The sequence below is a fragment of the Anoplopoma fimbria genome, chromosome 17, assembly GCF_027596085.1.
Source record: "Anoplopoma fimbria isolate UVic2021 breed Golden Eagle Sablefish chromosome 17, Afim_UVic_2022, whole genome shotgun sequence".
In the NCBI taxonomy this organism is placed as follows: domain Eukaryota; kingdom Metazoa; phylum Chordata; class Actinopteri; order Perciformes; family Anoplopomatidae; genus Anoplopoma; species Anoplopoma fimbria.
Genome location: NC_072465.1, coordinates 27,916,650 through 27,930,850, shown reverse-complemented (window position 1 = coordinate 27,930,850; position 14,201 = coordinate 27,916,650). Strand labels below are relative to the sequence as shown.

At 36.0% G+C, this 14,201-nt stretch overlaps 1 long non-coding RNA gene across 1 annotated transcript; it reads right to left on the bottom strand.

The window, feature by feature from the left end:
• Positions 1 to 4,210: 4,210 nt before the first annotated feature.
• LOC129105290 (uncharacterized) lies at positions 4,211 to 4,954 on the bottom strand. The gene is made up of 3 exons (XR_008531824.1): positions 4,916 to 4,954; positions 4,783 to 4,811; positions 4,211 to 4,247 (listed from the first exon to the last, which is right to left on the bottom strand). It is a non-coding gene; the product is annotated as an uncharacterized LOC129105290 (long non-coding RNA).
• Between the last annotated feature and the right edge of the window lie 9,247 nt (positions 4,955 to 14,201).

The following is a 14,201-nucleotide window of genomic DNA, read 5'->3' as shown; positions in this document are numbered from 1 at the left end:
AAAGTGTTGGTTCATTTTATTAATATTGTTATTAGTTTAATAAGCTCCTGTGATGTCATAGAGTGAACAAACTGAATTCAAACATCACTTAGAGACCGACCACTTCTGAGAGTATTCACACCCTTCCTTTTGTATCTCTCGCTCTTTCTAAGAAAATGAAATGTCATTTGTCCTGCAATTCTGCGTGACTGAATGCACCTTCAGCCTTGTGTCTCTTGCATCTGTCACGTCTCTTGCGTCTCCAGTGGAGGGTTGAAGGTAGCCATCTCTTTGAAAATGAGCCTGCATGTGTACTAGCAGATAGATGCTTCTGCATTTGCGTTCCAGCCTTCCGGACCTCAACAGCCTTCGTTTACAACAGCGATGCGCCGTTAGGAGGCTCCAGTGTAAGTAGTTAGTCAGGAAGACTATTCTTTTGTATGCTTAGGACTGTAGATTCTATCTCATACATCCTGCCATTCACTTCATAATATCTTTGCTATATTTTTCTAGGCCTTTCAAGCATGTTATCACCTGTTCTCTCATCAGCTGGTCACATCTATCCAATAGCACAGTGACACACCTACATTTTTCGCTTATCATCTTGCAACTGTCTCTGTTGACCAACCGCGACAGTGACGCTAAATTTGTTTACACCTTGCGAGTCTGTGTGTGAGTTAACAGGTGTTTACACAGGTGTTTATTTTAACAATGTGAACAAAGGATTCTGATATTATTGCAGATATCTGCTGTTACCTAGGGGTAACCTTTTGGCCATTACAATATCTAAAATATGCATCACAATGACAAATAGCAGACACCATCTTTTTAAAATAAATAAAGAGAATGTTTCAGTGTGTTGTGAGCTTTATCAGCGCCGTTTCTGAATCCTGCTCATATGCTGTCAAATGTATGTTTCCTTGTGTCTTCAAAAGTTGGTGGAGACGTTTTTCTTTATTTGCTTGTGTTGTCTACTGCACGTTTCATAATTGTCTGTGCATTGAGCGCCAAGAAAGCCATATGTCTGCCCACCTAGCATTACCATTAACATTAGCACAGCAACCTGTTGTTCTTCACTGCAGACCAGCTTATCATTCCGGAACTGATTAACTTAAACAATGTTCAGTGTATCAATATCTTATGCTTTGACAAATTAATTAGAAACCAAAGCTGCTCCAGCGTCTGAATATTTTTTAATGCAATTTATTAGCAGAAGAAGTAGAACAAAGATTTCTTGAAGGATGATTGAAACAGTTCTTATAGTCTGTTTTACCTAATGAACACAACTCGAGACATTGTTGAAGAAACACGCCACCAAGACTACACTAAAAGATGAGACACAGCTTCCAGCCCGGATCTCCTCAGGTAGGACATTCTAGAGTACAATACAATAAAAAGGGAACAAAATTAAAACACAAAGAAAATGAAGTAAACTTAAGCCAAGAGTTAACACATAAAAACTAAGATTAAGATATACTAAAATGCTGTAAAACACAAATAAACAGAAATGTGATTTTAGTAAGTAGCTCTTTTTAACAGTGATTTCAAATACAAGACAGTTTCCAGCCTGGATCTCCTCAGGTAGGACATTCTACAGTCTAGGAGTCCTGAATGGAAAAGCTCTGTCACCTTTATGTAAAAATCTGGATGTTAATTAATACACGGAAATTCGTCTTTCTCCCTCAGGCCGCCTCTTCAGTCTTCATATCGTCCTCCATCTATAACAAAATTTATGAAAAAAAAATAATTTTGTATGGATGTTCACAGAGTGTTGACAGAAAAGTTTGTGATAATGATGATGGTTATGATGAAAAATCACACAATGATGATTACCTCTTCTTGCAACTTTTTGGCCGCAGCTTCCTTCTCACTACAGCAGGAGACACAGGAGAATTTTCATCAGCTCAAGCCAAGAGTTAACACATGAAAACAGAGATTAACAGACTAAAGAGTTATCCTCATTCTCACATGACATACCTTTCCGGAAGCTTCGAAAACTCCTCAAACTGTAACCACATTTTAAAACAAATTAATTTTGTATGGATGCTCAGAGAGTGTTGACAGAAACGTTCATAATAATGATGATGAAAAATCAAACAACGGTGATTACGTTTTTCTCCCCCTCTTCCATTGCAGCATTATCCTCACTACAGCAGGAGACACGGGAGAATTTTCATCAGCTCAACAGGAAACAAACAGCTGCATCACCAGTTTTACTGACTTCACACAAACTCAAGCTGAAAATGATCCAACTGAACTTAAAACATTACAACAGATAAATATAAATATTTCAAAATAACATTATAACCAACTTAGAGACATAAACAACCATATATAACCATACATATAGATAAATAAAAAGAACAAACTGATGCATCAACTTCAAACGTAAATACTTCTTTGCAATTTATCAAGATTTTTGGGAATTGTCTACTTTTTAAAAGAACAGGTGTACGTAAACCCACCCAATGATATCCTCGTGAAGGGTAAGTCACACTGACTAATAATTATAATCATGATCTTTAGTTACACAGCACCTTTCAAAACACCGTTACAAACTGCCTTACAATAAAAAATAACAAAATTAAAACACAAAGAAAATGAAGTAAACTAAAGCCAAGAGTTAACACATGAAAACAGAGATTAACAGACTAAAACGTTACCCTCATTCTCACATGACATACCTTTCCATGACATTCAACTCCTCCTCAATCTGTAACCACATTTTAAAACAAATTAATTTTGTATGGATGCTCAGAGAGTGTTGACAGAAACGTTCATAATAATGATGATGAAAAATCAAACAACGGCGATTACCTTTTCTTGCAACTTTGTGGCCGCAGCTTTCTGCTCACTACAGCAGGAGACACAGGAGAATTTTCATCAGCTCAACAGGAAACAAACAGCTGCATCACCAGTTTGACTGACTTCACACAAACTCAAGCTGAAAATGATCCAACTGAACTCAAATCATTACAATAAATGAATACAAATATTTCAAAATAACATTATAACCAACTTAGAGACATAAACAACCATATATAACCATACATATAGATAAATAAAAAGAACAAACTGATGCATCAACTTCAAACGTAAATACTTCTTTGCGATATATCAAGATTTTTGGGAATTGTCTGCTTTTTAAAAGCACAGGTGGACGTGAACCCACCCAATGATATCCTCATGAAGGGTAAGTCACACTGACTAATAATCATAATCATGAAGTTTAGTTACACAGCACCTTTCAAAACACCGTTACAAAGTGCCTTACAATAAAAAAGAACAAAATTAAAACACAAAGAAAATGAAGTAAACTAAAGCCAAGAGTTAACACATGAAAACAGAGATTAACAGACTAAAGAGTTATCCTCATTCTCACATGACATACCTTTCCGGAAGCTTCGAAAACTCCTCAAACTGTAACCACATTTTAAAACAAATTAATTTTGTATGGATGCTCAGAGAGTGTTGACAGAAACGTTCATAATAATGATGATGAAAAATCAAACAACGGTGATTACCATTTTCTTCCCCTCTTCCATTGCAGCATTATCCTCACTACAGCAGGAGACACGGGAGAATTTTCATCAGCTCAACAGGAAACAAACAGCTGCATCACCAGTTTTACTGACTTCACACAAACTCATGCTGAAAATGATCCAACTGAACTTAAAACATTACAACAGATAAATATAAATATTTCAAAATAACATTATAACCAACTTAGAGACATAAACAACCATATATAACCATACATATAGATAAATAAAAAGAACAAACTGATGCATCAACTTCAAACGTAAATACTTCTTTGCAATTTATCAAGATTTTTGGGAATTGTCTACTTTTTAAAAGAACAGGTGTACGTAAACCCACCCAATGATATCCTCGTGAAGGGTAAGTCACACTGACTAATAATTATAATCATGAACTTTAGTTACATAGCACCTTTCAAAACACCGTTACAAACTGCCTTACAATAAAAAATAACAAAGTTAAAACACAAAGAAAATGAAGTAAACTAAAGCCAAGAGTTAACACATGAAAACAGAGATTAACAGACTAAAACGTTACCCTCATTCTCACATGACATACCTTTCCGTGACATTCAACTCCTCCTCAATCTGTAACCACATTTTAAAACAAATTAATTTTGTATGGATGCTCAGAGAGTGTTGACAGAAACGTTCATAATAATGATGATGAAAAATCAAACAACGGGGATTACCTTTTCTAGCAACTTTGTGGCCGCAGCTTTCTGCTCACTACAGCAGGAGACACAGGAGAATTTTCATCAGCTCAACAGGAAACAAACAGCTGCATCACCAGTTTGACTGACTTCACACAAACTCAAGCTGAAAATGATCCAACTGAACTCAAATCATTACAATAAATGAATACAAATATTTCAAAATAACATTATAACCAACTTAGAGACATAAACAACCATATATAACCATACATATAGATAAATAAAAAGAACAAACTGATGCATCAACTTCAAACGTAAATACTTCTTTGCGATATATCAAGATTTTTGGGAATTGTCTGCTTTTTAAAAGCACAGGTGGACGTAAACCCACCCAATGATATCCTCATGAAGGGTAAGTCACACTGACTAATAATCATAATCATGAAGTTTAGTTACACAGCACCTTTCAAAACTCCGTTACAAAGTGCCTTACAATAAAAAAGAACAAAATTAAAACAAAGAAAATGAAGTAAACTAAAGCCAAGAGTTAACACATGAAAACAGAGATTAACAGACTAAAGAGTTATCCTCATTCTCACATGACATACCTTTCCGGAAGCTTCGAAAACTCCTCAAACTGTAACCACATTTTAAAACAAATTAATTTTGTATGGATGCTCAGAGAGTGTTGACAGAAACGTTCATAATAATGATGATGAAAAATCAAACAACGGGGATTACCATTTTCTCCCCCTCTTTCATTGCAGCATCATCCTCACTACAGCAGGAGACACGGGAGAATTTTTATCAGCTCAACAGGAAACAAACAGCTGCATCACCAGTTTTACTGACTTCACACAAACTCATGCTGAAAATGATCCAACTGAACTAAAATTATTACAATATATTTGAAATATTGAAACATCTAAAAATAAGATCATTACAGACTTAAATAAATAAACAAATATATATATACATACGCCTTACAGATGAATAAAAAGAAGAAATCGACATCAACTTATCCTTTTTTTTTTTTTACCTGTTGGGGTCGTCCACGTTCAAGGGTTTAGCATCTAAACACACAAATCAATTGTTTTTAACCACTTTACACACACACAATCATCTCACAGCCAAACACCCTCAGGTTTTGTATTTACAGGTTGATAACAGTGTCATCACATTGTTATTTTCAGAATAAGTGTGGCTTCTCAGAAATGCAATCAATTTGTATGTAAGTTGAACTACATATGTTGTAGGACTGTTGTTTTGGATACATATCAGTATATAAATGGTTGGAGGAGAACACCAGTGTTGACAAGACATTCAGAGTCTCAAGGATGTAAATTAAATTCGTTAAACGTTTTTTCATGAGGTTGCTAAGCCTGATGTGTGGAAAATACGAGGATGATTTATTCAAAAATATCTGCCTTTGCTCTGCCGGGTGAAATGACGTTTTTATAAAATTAAACTTTGGGTCAAGTATTTTGTCTTCTTTCCTTCTCCTTTTTTTCACTAATGAAGTATCAATAATAGAAGTTTCATGTATAAATTCAGAACATTTCAGGGATAAACTCATGTGTGTTGGTTGGTGGAGGTTCAGTCAGTGTGGGTTTGTCTTCTCACCAATTACAGAAAGCAGGAATAATCCAGCTGCAAGGGCTGAAAGACAAAGAGTTCTGTTAAACTCTTCAGACACATTAGATCATCTTTTTGTTGGTTCTGGTTTGTTCTCGATGCTTCTCGGTGCTTCACTATTGACATTCTACATACACATCATTATCACTCAGACGTATACTTATTATCTCCATCTCTACGCAGATGACACTTTTATATCCCTGCAGAATGTTAAGTGGTTCTCACAAAACAAGATATATTTTTTTCTGAGGGACCCATAAATCCAATTCAAGTATTCCTGCTATAGAGACACTTTATTGCACTTACACTGAAACTGTATGATTTTATCAAAAACCTGCTGGTCTGTGAGAACATCAATGTGACTTTTAATCAGCATAAGGATCAACTGGCTCAGAACTTGAAGATACAACCTGTTTTCTTCTATGAGATTCAAGTGTTGTTGTTGAGGAAAATGTTGTACAGTCAACCATCATGTCTGTCTTTGGATATTTTTTTCTTTTTTAAAAACTTTTTTTAAGCCTTGTAACTTTTCAATGATGTCTTATCCCCAACGTTCTGGTGTAGTTGCTATACACAGTCTGGAAGGTTTGTAATTCTGCTTGACATTAAATCAGTTTAATTGTTAATTCTACTTTTTTACCTTAACAATCAAATTGCTTACTTGTAATATTCAGACTTAAAGAGATCAAAACCAGCCTTGAAACACTGAAATAACTATAAGTCAGCTCATTCACTTAGAGAAATTAATTTCCACAGGTAAACATTGTTGAACAAAATGTCAGCGAAAAGTAAAAGCTGCATCGTGGGAGTCGTCACTGTCACTTTGTAGAGTTAACGCTGCAATACTGAAATTGACAGTTCTGTAAAGCACCACCTAATACCAGTTCTGTTAAAGTAGAGTTAATAAAAGAAGAGACTCACCAACAGTCAGGGCGATCTTTGAAGTCATCATGTCTGCAGAGAAGCGACTATATTCATAACTCAACATCTGACCTGCTCAGGTATATATACTGTGGTATCTGCCTGAAGAGCACAGTAGTTTTATTTCCCCCCAGGCTGTTTTCAAACTGTTTCAGCAATAAGCTGCTGATATGTTGACTGACTGCTGGAGGCTGTTTGTTTACCACTTACCTCAGAAACTGTCCTGTCATGTGATAAACACACTTCAAACACATCAGCATCAATATGAGCAATTTTCTAAACTGTTTATTCATATGAGATCTTATTTTTATATTTTTCATCATTATCTTTGTACTAGGAAATACATGAATATGACATTAGCACAAGGGATTCAGAACGTTGTTAAATCTTTGCCTTTTTGATCATTTGTATTTAAGTAACATTATAGATACATATGTAGTACATACATTATGAACCTTTGATTCCTTCTGTCCAGGGAGCATTAAAGGATATTTGAATGCCTTCATTTTTTTTGCAGATTTCTTGTTCAGTTTGACAGTGAAAAGTTTCTGGCTCTTGCAAGTTGCTCCTGACACTTGTTTTTATGTCTAGTACTTTAATTAGTAGTTTCTAATATTTCTTAATGTGAGATAGTCAATGTCTCAATGTCTCTGTTTGATAAATGTTGGACAACAGAAACAACAATGGGTCAAGATCGTTATTTTCCTTCCCTCTTTTTTTTTTCTCTTCCCTCACGAAGTCTGATATATTAAGTTATTTACAATAAGGCTTGGATGGAAAGATCATTTTGTTTTTCACCTGACAGGTTAGTTTATTAATCACATGGAGAAGAAATTAAAGCAAGTACAACATTAAACAGCCTCTAGGGAGGAACATTAATTATATACATGCAGAAGTCCTGATGAGTTTACTGGATATGGTGGGACAGAGAAGTTGAGTGGACTGGTTATAGTTGAACAGAGAGTCTGAGTGGACTGACTTCAGTGGGACAGAGAGGCAGAGACCCTCATAACGTCTGATATATTTTGTTATTTACCAATCATTTCAGCCATGCAGTGCTACTTAATTAATCGCCAAGTTAACTGTTCTTAATAAAACTAGCTAGCGGGGATAGAAGGATTAGTGTGTTTGTTTACCTGACAGGCTTGTTTATTGGTCACATGGTGAAGAAGTCCAAACAGCTTCCAGCAGTCATTCTGTTGACTAAAGCTTCACATCCTTGGAAAAAAACCCATATATAAATTCAGTATGTAATTAGTTCAAGTACAACATTAAGCAACCTCTAGAGACAAACATTAATAATATACATGAAGATGTCTTGATGAGTGACCTGGATATAGTGGGACAGAGACACTGAGTGGACTGGTTATAGTAAGACTGAGACAATTAGTGGACTGCTTAAAGTGGGACAGAGACACTCAGTGGACTGATTATAGTTGAACAGGGAAGCTGAATGGACCGGTTATAATGGGACAGAGAGGCTGAGTGGACTGACTTCAGTGAAACAGAGAGGCTGAGACCCTCATAAAGTCTGATATATTTTGTTATTTACCAATCATTTCAATCATGCAAGGCTACTTTATTTATCACCAAGTTAACTGTTCTTATTACAACTAGTAAGTTTATTGGTCAGGTGGTGAAGAAGTCCAAACAGCTTCCAGCAGTCATTTTGTTGACTAAAGCTTCACATCCTGGAAAAAACAACGAATTAACAGTACTTTTTCCAGTACTCTTTCCATCCCTACCTATCAAGTGAAAACTCAGTTATGATACGTTAACCGGTTTGTTTTTATCTCCCTGTAAATAAAATCTAATTATTTACTTTAGAATTTACACAACTGTACGGGCATTAAAGTCATGTTGTTTGTCAGGTGTGTTTGAGCAAAATAAATTCATTAAATAGGTACAACCAGCAAGGTGATTTACAAACTACAAACAATAAAAACAAAGATAGAAACCAGTGAAACAAAGAGAGAAATATAAATTGTGCAACATGTGAACATAATAAAATATAAATCAATAAATACATCAACATTATTAATAGTCTAACCAATACAAAATTGTTTAAGAAGTAATTTAAAATATGATAATTTGATGAGCATGAGCTCCTCAGGCATGTTGATCCAGTGTCCTGACACCAAAGTCACTATTTCCTTATTCTAGTAGTAGCAGCATTTTGCACTGGTTCCTAGTGTATTAGTCTGTTTACACCTGTTAAAGAACTCTGCAGTAAAGCACAAGAACAGCTGGACCGGGACATTTCTGACAGGAAAGATCAGAGAGGTTATGGGCTTCATGGAAATATACATCTGGGTATCATCTGCATAATAACGAAATGAAACATCATGTCTGCATATGATGTGACCGTGTAGAAGCATATACAAGGAATATAAGATCCTACAATACATCAACGATATGTTTTGGTTTAAAGCCCAAAATCAAGATTTTGTCTTTGAGATTTACAACCTGTAGAAGATACAACATCCTTTATCTGTACCTTCAGGTCACGAGATTGCACGATATTAAACTGTATGAGAGCAAATTCCTTCTCTGCTCAAATAGACATTACTTCACTATATCTTAAACAGTTGATTGCTTCTATATTAATGCACTAAATGAAGTTTAGCGGAAGACTCTCTTTACACTCCTTTTCATTTATAATCTCTCTCTATCAGCTGATTGTGGGTGTTTACCTTAAAGATAATTAATACAAGTCTGCAACGGTTGCCTAGAGCCAATCACGTTGTTGCTGTCAAACTTTAAAATTGTTCTCCTCTCTGCTGCTGTCAGTTGTCATTGCAGCACAATCAGATGTGCATTGATACAATTTTGCTAAATATCGATTTTGGTTGAAACTTTGGACGTGGTCGTCTTGAACTCGTTTGAATAGATTGTCGTTCGATGGGGACAGTAAAACAAAACCATGCTTAAGATGATTCAATTCAATTCAATTTATTTTATATAGCCCAAAATCACAAATTACTTTTTGATTTGCATCACTGTCAGCACATAACGACTTCCTGCCATGACTTTGGCAACAGACAGACACAGTTGATCAACAAATGCTCAGAATAGGAGAACACTTCAGGAATAGAAGACAATGGTACAGGTGTAATAGTTTGGTTAGGTTGAACAGTGTAACAAGTTTTGATATATACAGAAATATCCCTTTTCGACTGGGACCAGTAGAAATTGGATTATCCAATGAGTACATGAAAACAAGTATATTATCAAAGTGACAAGTGTATATTAATAAAGACAATCTTGTGTAAGGGTGTGCAACTGTAAGAAATTGTCCTGGGAATGTAAGTGACTGATTCAGTGCGGGTCCCGGGCTTTATTGATGAACCCAACTGCAGATGGGAAGAAACTGTTATGTGGCTTGAGGTCTTGGTCCTGATGGACCGCAGCCTCCTGCCACAGGTAAGGGACTCAGGGAGTTTGTGTCCGGAGTAAGAGGTGTCTGCTACAATAGTTCTTGCCCCCCTCAGGGTCCTGGAGGTGAACAAGTCATGGAGGGATGGCAGATTGTAACCAATCACTCTCTCAGCAGAGCGGATGATACGCTGCAGTCTGCCCTTGTCCTTGGCAGTGGCTGCAGCGTACCAGACCATGATGGAGGAGGAGAGCATGGACTCGTGACTGGTGAACCAGGCGGTACAGGTATGCCACATCTTTCTGATGACCCTGGCCTTCACTCCGCTTTCAGACACTAATATACATCATAGCTAGGGCTGGACCCAAATATTCAACAATTTGGAATATTGTTAATTGGGTGGGCATTAGGTTTTCAATTTTTGTAAGTGGACATTTGTTCTGTTTTGGGGTTGTATCCACCTTTGATCGTTCTTACAAACTGGTATTTTATTTTTCATTATATTTTTGTATTGTTATTGTCTGATTTATGCATTGCAGTCCTGAAATGTTTTTGTCCCTGCTTCAACCATGTAAATCACTCTGTCACTTTGTTTTGAAAAGTGTTGGTTCATTTTATTAATATTGTTATTAGTTTAATAAGCTCCTGTGATGTCATAGAGTGAACAAACTGAATTCAAACATCACTTAGAGACCGACCACTTCTGAGAGTATTCACACCCTTCCTTTTGTATCTCTCGCTCTTTCTAAGAAAATGAAATGTCATTTGTCCTGCAATTCTGCGTGACTGAATGCACCTTCAGCCTTGTGTCTCTTGCATCTGTCACGTCTCTTGCGTCTCCAGTGGAGGGTTGAAGGTAGCCATCTCTTTGAAAATGAGCCTGCATGTGTACTAGCAGATAGATGCTTCTGCATTTGCGTTCCAGCCTTCCGGACCTCAACAGCCTTCGTTTACAACAGCGATGCGCCGTTAGGAGGCTCCAGTGTAAGTAGTTAGTCAGGAAGACTATTCTTTTGTATGCTTAGGACTGTAGATTCTATCTCATACATCCTGCCATTCACTTCATAATATCTTTGCTATATTTTTCTAGGCCTTTCAAGCATGTTATCACCTATTCTCTCATCAGCTGGTCACATCTATCCAATAGCACAGTGACACACCTACATTTTTCTCTTATCATCTTGCAACTGTCTCTGTTGACCAACCGCGACAGTGACGCTAAATTTGTTTACACCTTGCGAGTCTGTGTGTGAGTTAACAGGTGTTTACACAGGTGTTTATTTTAACAATGTGAACAAAGGATTCTGATATTATTGCAGATATCTGCTGTTACCTAGGGGTAACCTTTTGGCCATTACAATATCTAAAATATGCATCACAATGACAAATAGCAGACACCATCTTTTTAAAATAAATAAAGAGAATGTTTCAGTGTGTTGTGAGCTTTATCAGCGCCGTTTCTGAATCCTGCTCATATGCTGTCAAATGTATGTTTCCTTGTGTCTTCAAAAGTTGGTGGAGACGTTTTTCTTTATTTGCTTGTGTTGTCTACTGCACGTTTCATAATTGTCTGTGCATTGAGCGCCAAGAAAGCCATATGTCTGCCCACCTAGCATTACCATTAACATTAGCACAGCAACCTGTTGTTCTTCACTGCAGACCAGCTTATCATTCCGGAACTGATTAACTTAAACAATGTTCAGTGTATCAATATCTTATGCTTTGACAAATTAATTAGAAACCAAAGCTGCTCCAGCGTCTGAATATTTTTTAATGCAATTTATTAGCAGAAGAAGTAGAACAAAGATTTCTTGAAGGATGATTGAAACAGTTCTTATAGTCTGTTTTACCTAATGAACACAACTCGAGACATTGTTGAAGAAACACGCCACCAAGACTACACTAAAAGATGAGACACAGCTTCCAGCCCGGATCTCCTCAGGTAGGACATTCTAGAGTACAATACAATAAAAAGGGAACAAAATTAAAACACAAAGAAAATGAAGTAAACTTAAGCCAAGAGTTAACACATAAAAACTAAGATTAAGATATACTAAAATGCTGTAAAACACAAATAAACAGAAATGTGATTTTAGTAAGTAGCTCTTTTTAACAGTGATTTCAAATACAAGACAGTTTCCAGCCTGGATCTCCTCAGGTAGGACATTCTACAGTCTAGGAGTCCTGAATGGAAAAGCTCTGTCACCTTTATGTAAAAATCTGGATGTTAATTAATACACGGAAATTCGTCTTTCTCCCTCAGGCCGCCTCTTCAGTCTTCATATCGTCCTCCATCTATAACAAAATTTATGAAAAAAAAAAATTTGTATGGATGTTCACAGAGTGTTGACAGAAAAGTTTGTGATAATGATGATGGTTATGATGAAAAATCACACAATGATGATTACCTCTTCTTGCAACTTTTTGGCCGCAGCTTCCTTCTCACTACAGCAGGAGACACAGGAGAATTTTCATCAGCTCAAGCCAAGAGTTAACACATGAAAACAGAGATTAACAGACTAAAGAGTTATCCTCATTCTCACATGACATACCTTTCCGGAAGCTTCGAAAACTCCTCAAACTGTAACCACATTTTAAAACAAATTAATTTTGTATGGATGCTCAGAGAGTGTTGACAGAAACGTTCATAATAATGATGATGAAAAATCAAACAACGGTGATTACGTTTTTCTCCCCCTCTTCCATTGCAGCATTATCCTCACTACAGCAGGAGACACGGGAGAATTTTCATCAGCTCAACAGGAAACAAACAGCTGCATCACCAGTTTTACTGACTTCACACAAACTCAAGCTGAAAATGATCCAACTGAACTTAAAACATTACAACAGATAAATATAAATATTTCAAAATAACATTATAACCAACTTAGAGACATAAACAACCATATATAACCATACATATAGATAAATAAAAAGAACAAACTGATGCATCAACTTCAAACGTAAATACTTCTTTGCAATTTATCAAGATTTTTGGGAATTGTCTACTTTTTAAAAGAACAGGTGTACGTAAACCCACCCAATGATATCCTCGTGAAGGGTAAGTCACACTGACTAATAATTATAATCATGATCTTTAGTTACACAGCACCTTTCAAAACACCGTTACAAACTGCCTTACAATAAAAAATAACAAAATTAAAACACAAAGAAAATGAAGTAAACTAAAGCCAAGAGTTAACACATGAAAACAGAGATTAACAGATTAAAACGTTACCCTCATTCTCACATGACATACCTATCCATGACATTCAACTCCTCCTCAATCTGTAACCACATTTTAAAACAAATTAATTTTGTATGGATGCTCAGAGAGTGTTGACAGAAACGTTCATAATAATGATGATGAAAAATCAAACAACGGGGATTACCTTTTCTTGCAACTTTGTGGCCGCAGCTTTCTGCTCACTACAGCAGGAGACACAGGAGAATTTTCATCAGCTCAACAGGAAACAAACAGCTGCATCACCAGTTTGACTGACTTCACACAAACTCAAGCTGAAAATGATCTAACTGAACTCAAATCATTACAATAAATGAATACAAATATTTCAAAATAACATTATAACCAACTTAGAGACATAAACAACCATATATAACCATACATATAGATAAATAAAAAGAACAAACTGATGCATCAACTTCAAACGTAAATACTTCTTTGCGATATATCAAGATTTTTGGGAATTGTCTGCTTTTTAAAAGCACAGGTGGACGTGAACCCACCCAATGATATCCTCATGAAGGGTAAGTCACACTGACTAATAATCATAATCATGAAGTTTAGTTACACAGCACCTTTCAAAACACCGTTACAAAGTGCCTTACAATAAAAAAGAACAAAATTAAAACACAAAGAAAATGAAGTAAACTAAAGCCAAGAGTTAACACATGAAAACAGAGATTAACAGACTAAAGAGTTATCCTCATTCTCACATGACATACCTTTCCGGAAGCTTCGAAAACTCCTCAAACTGTAACCACATTTTAAAACAAATTAATTTTGTATGGATGCTCAGAGAGTGTTGACAGAAACGTTCATAATAATGATGATGAAAAATCAAACAACGGGAT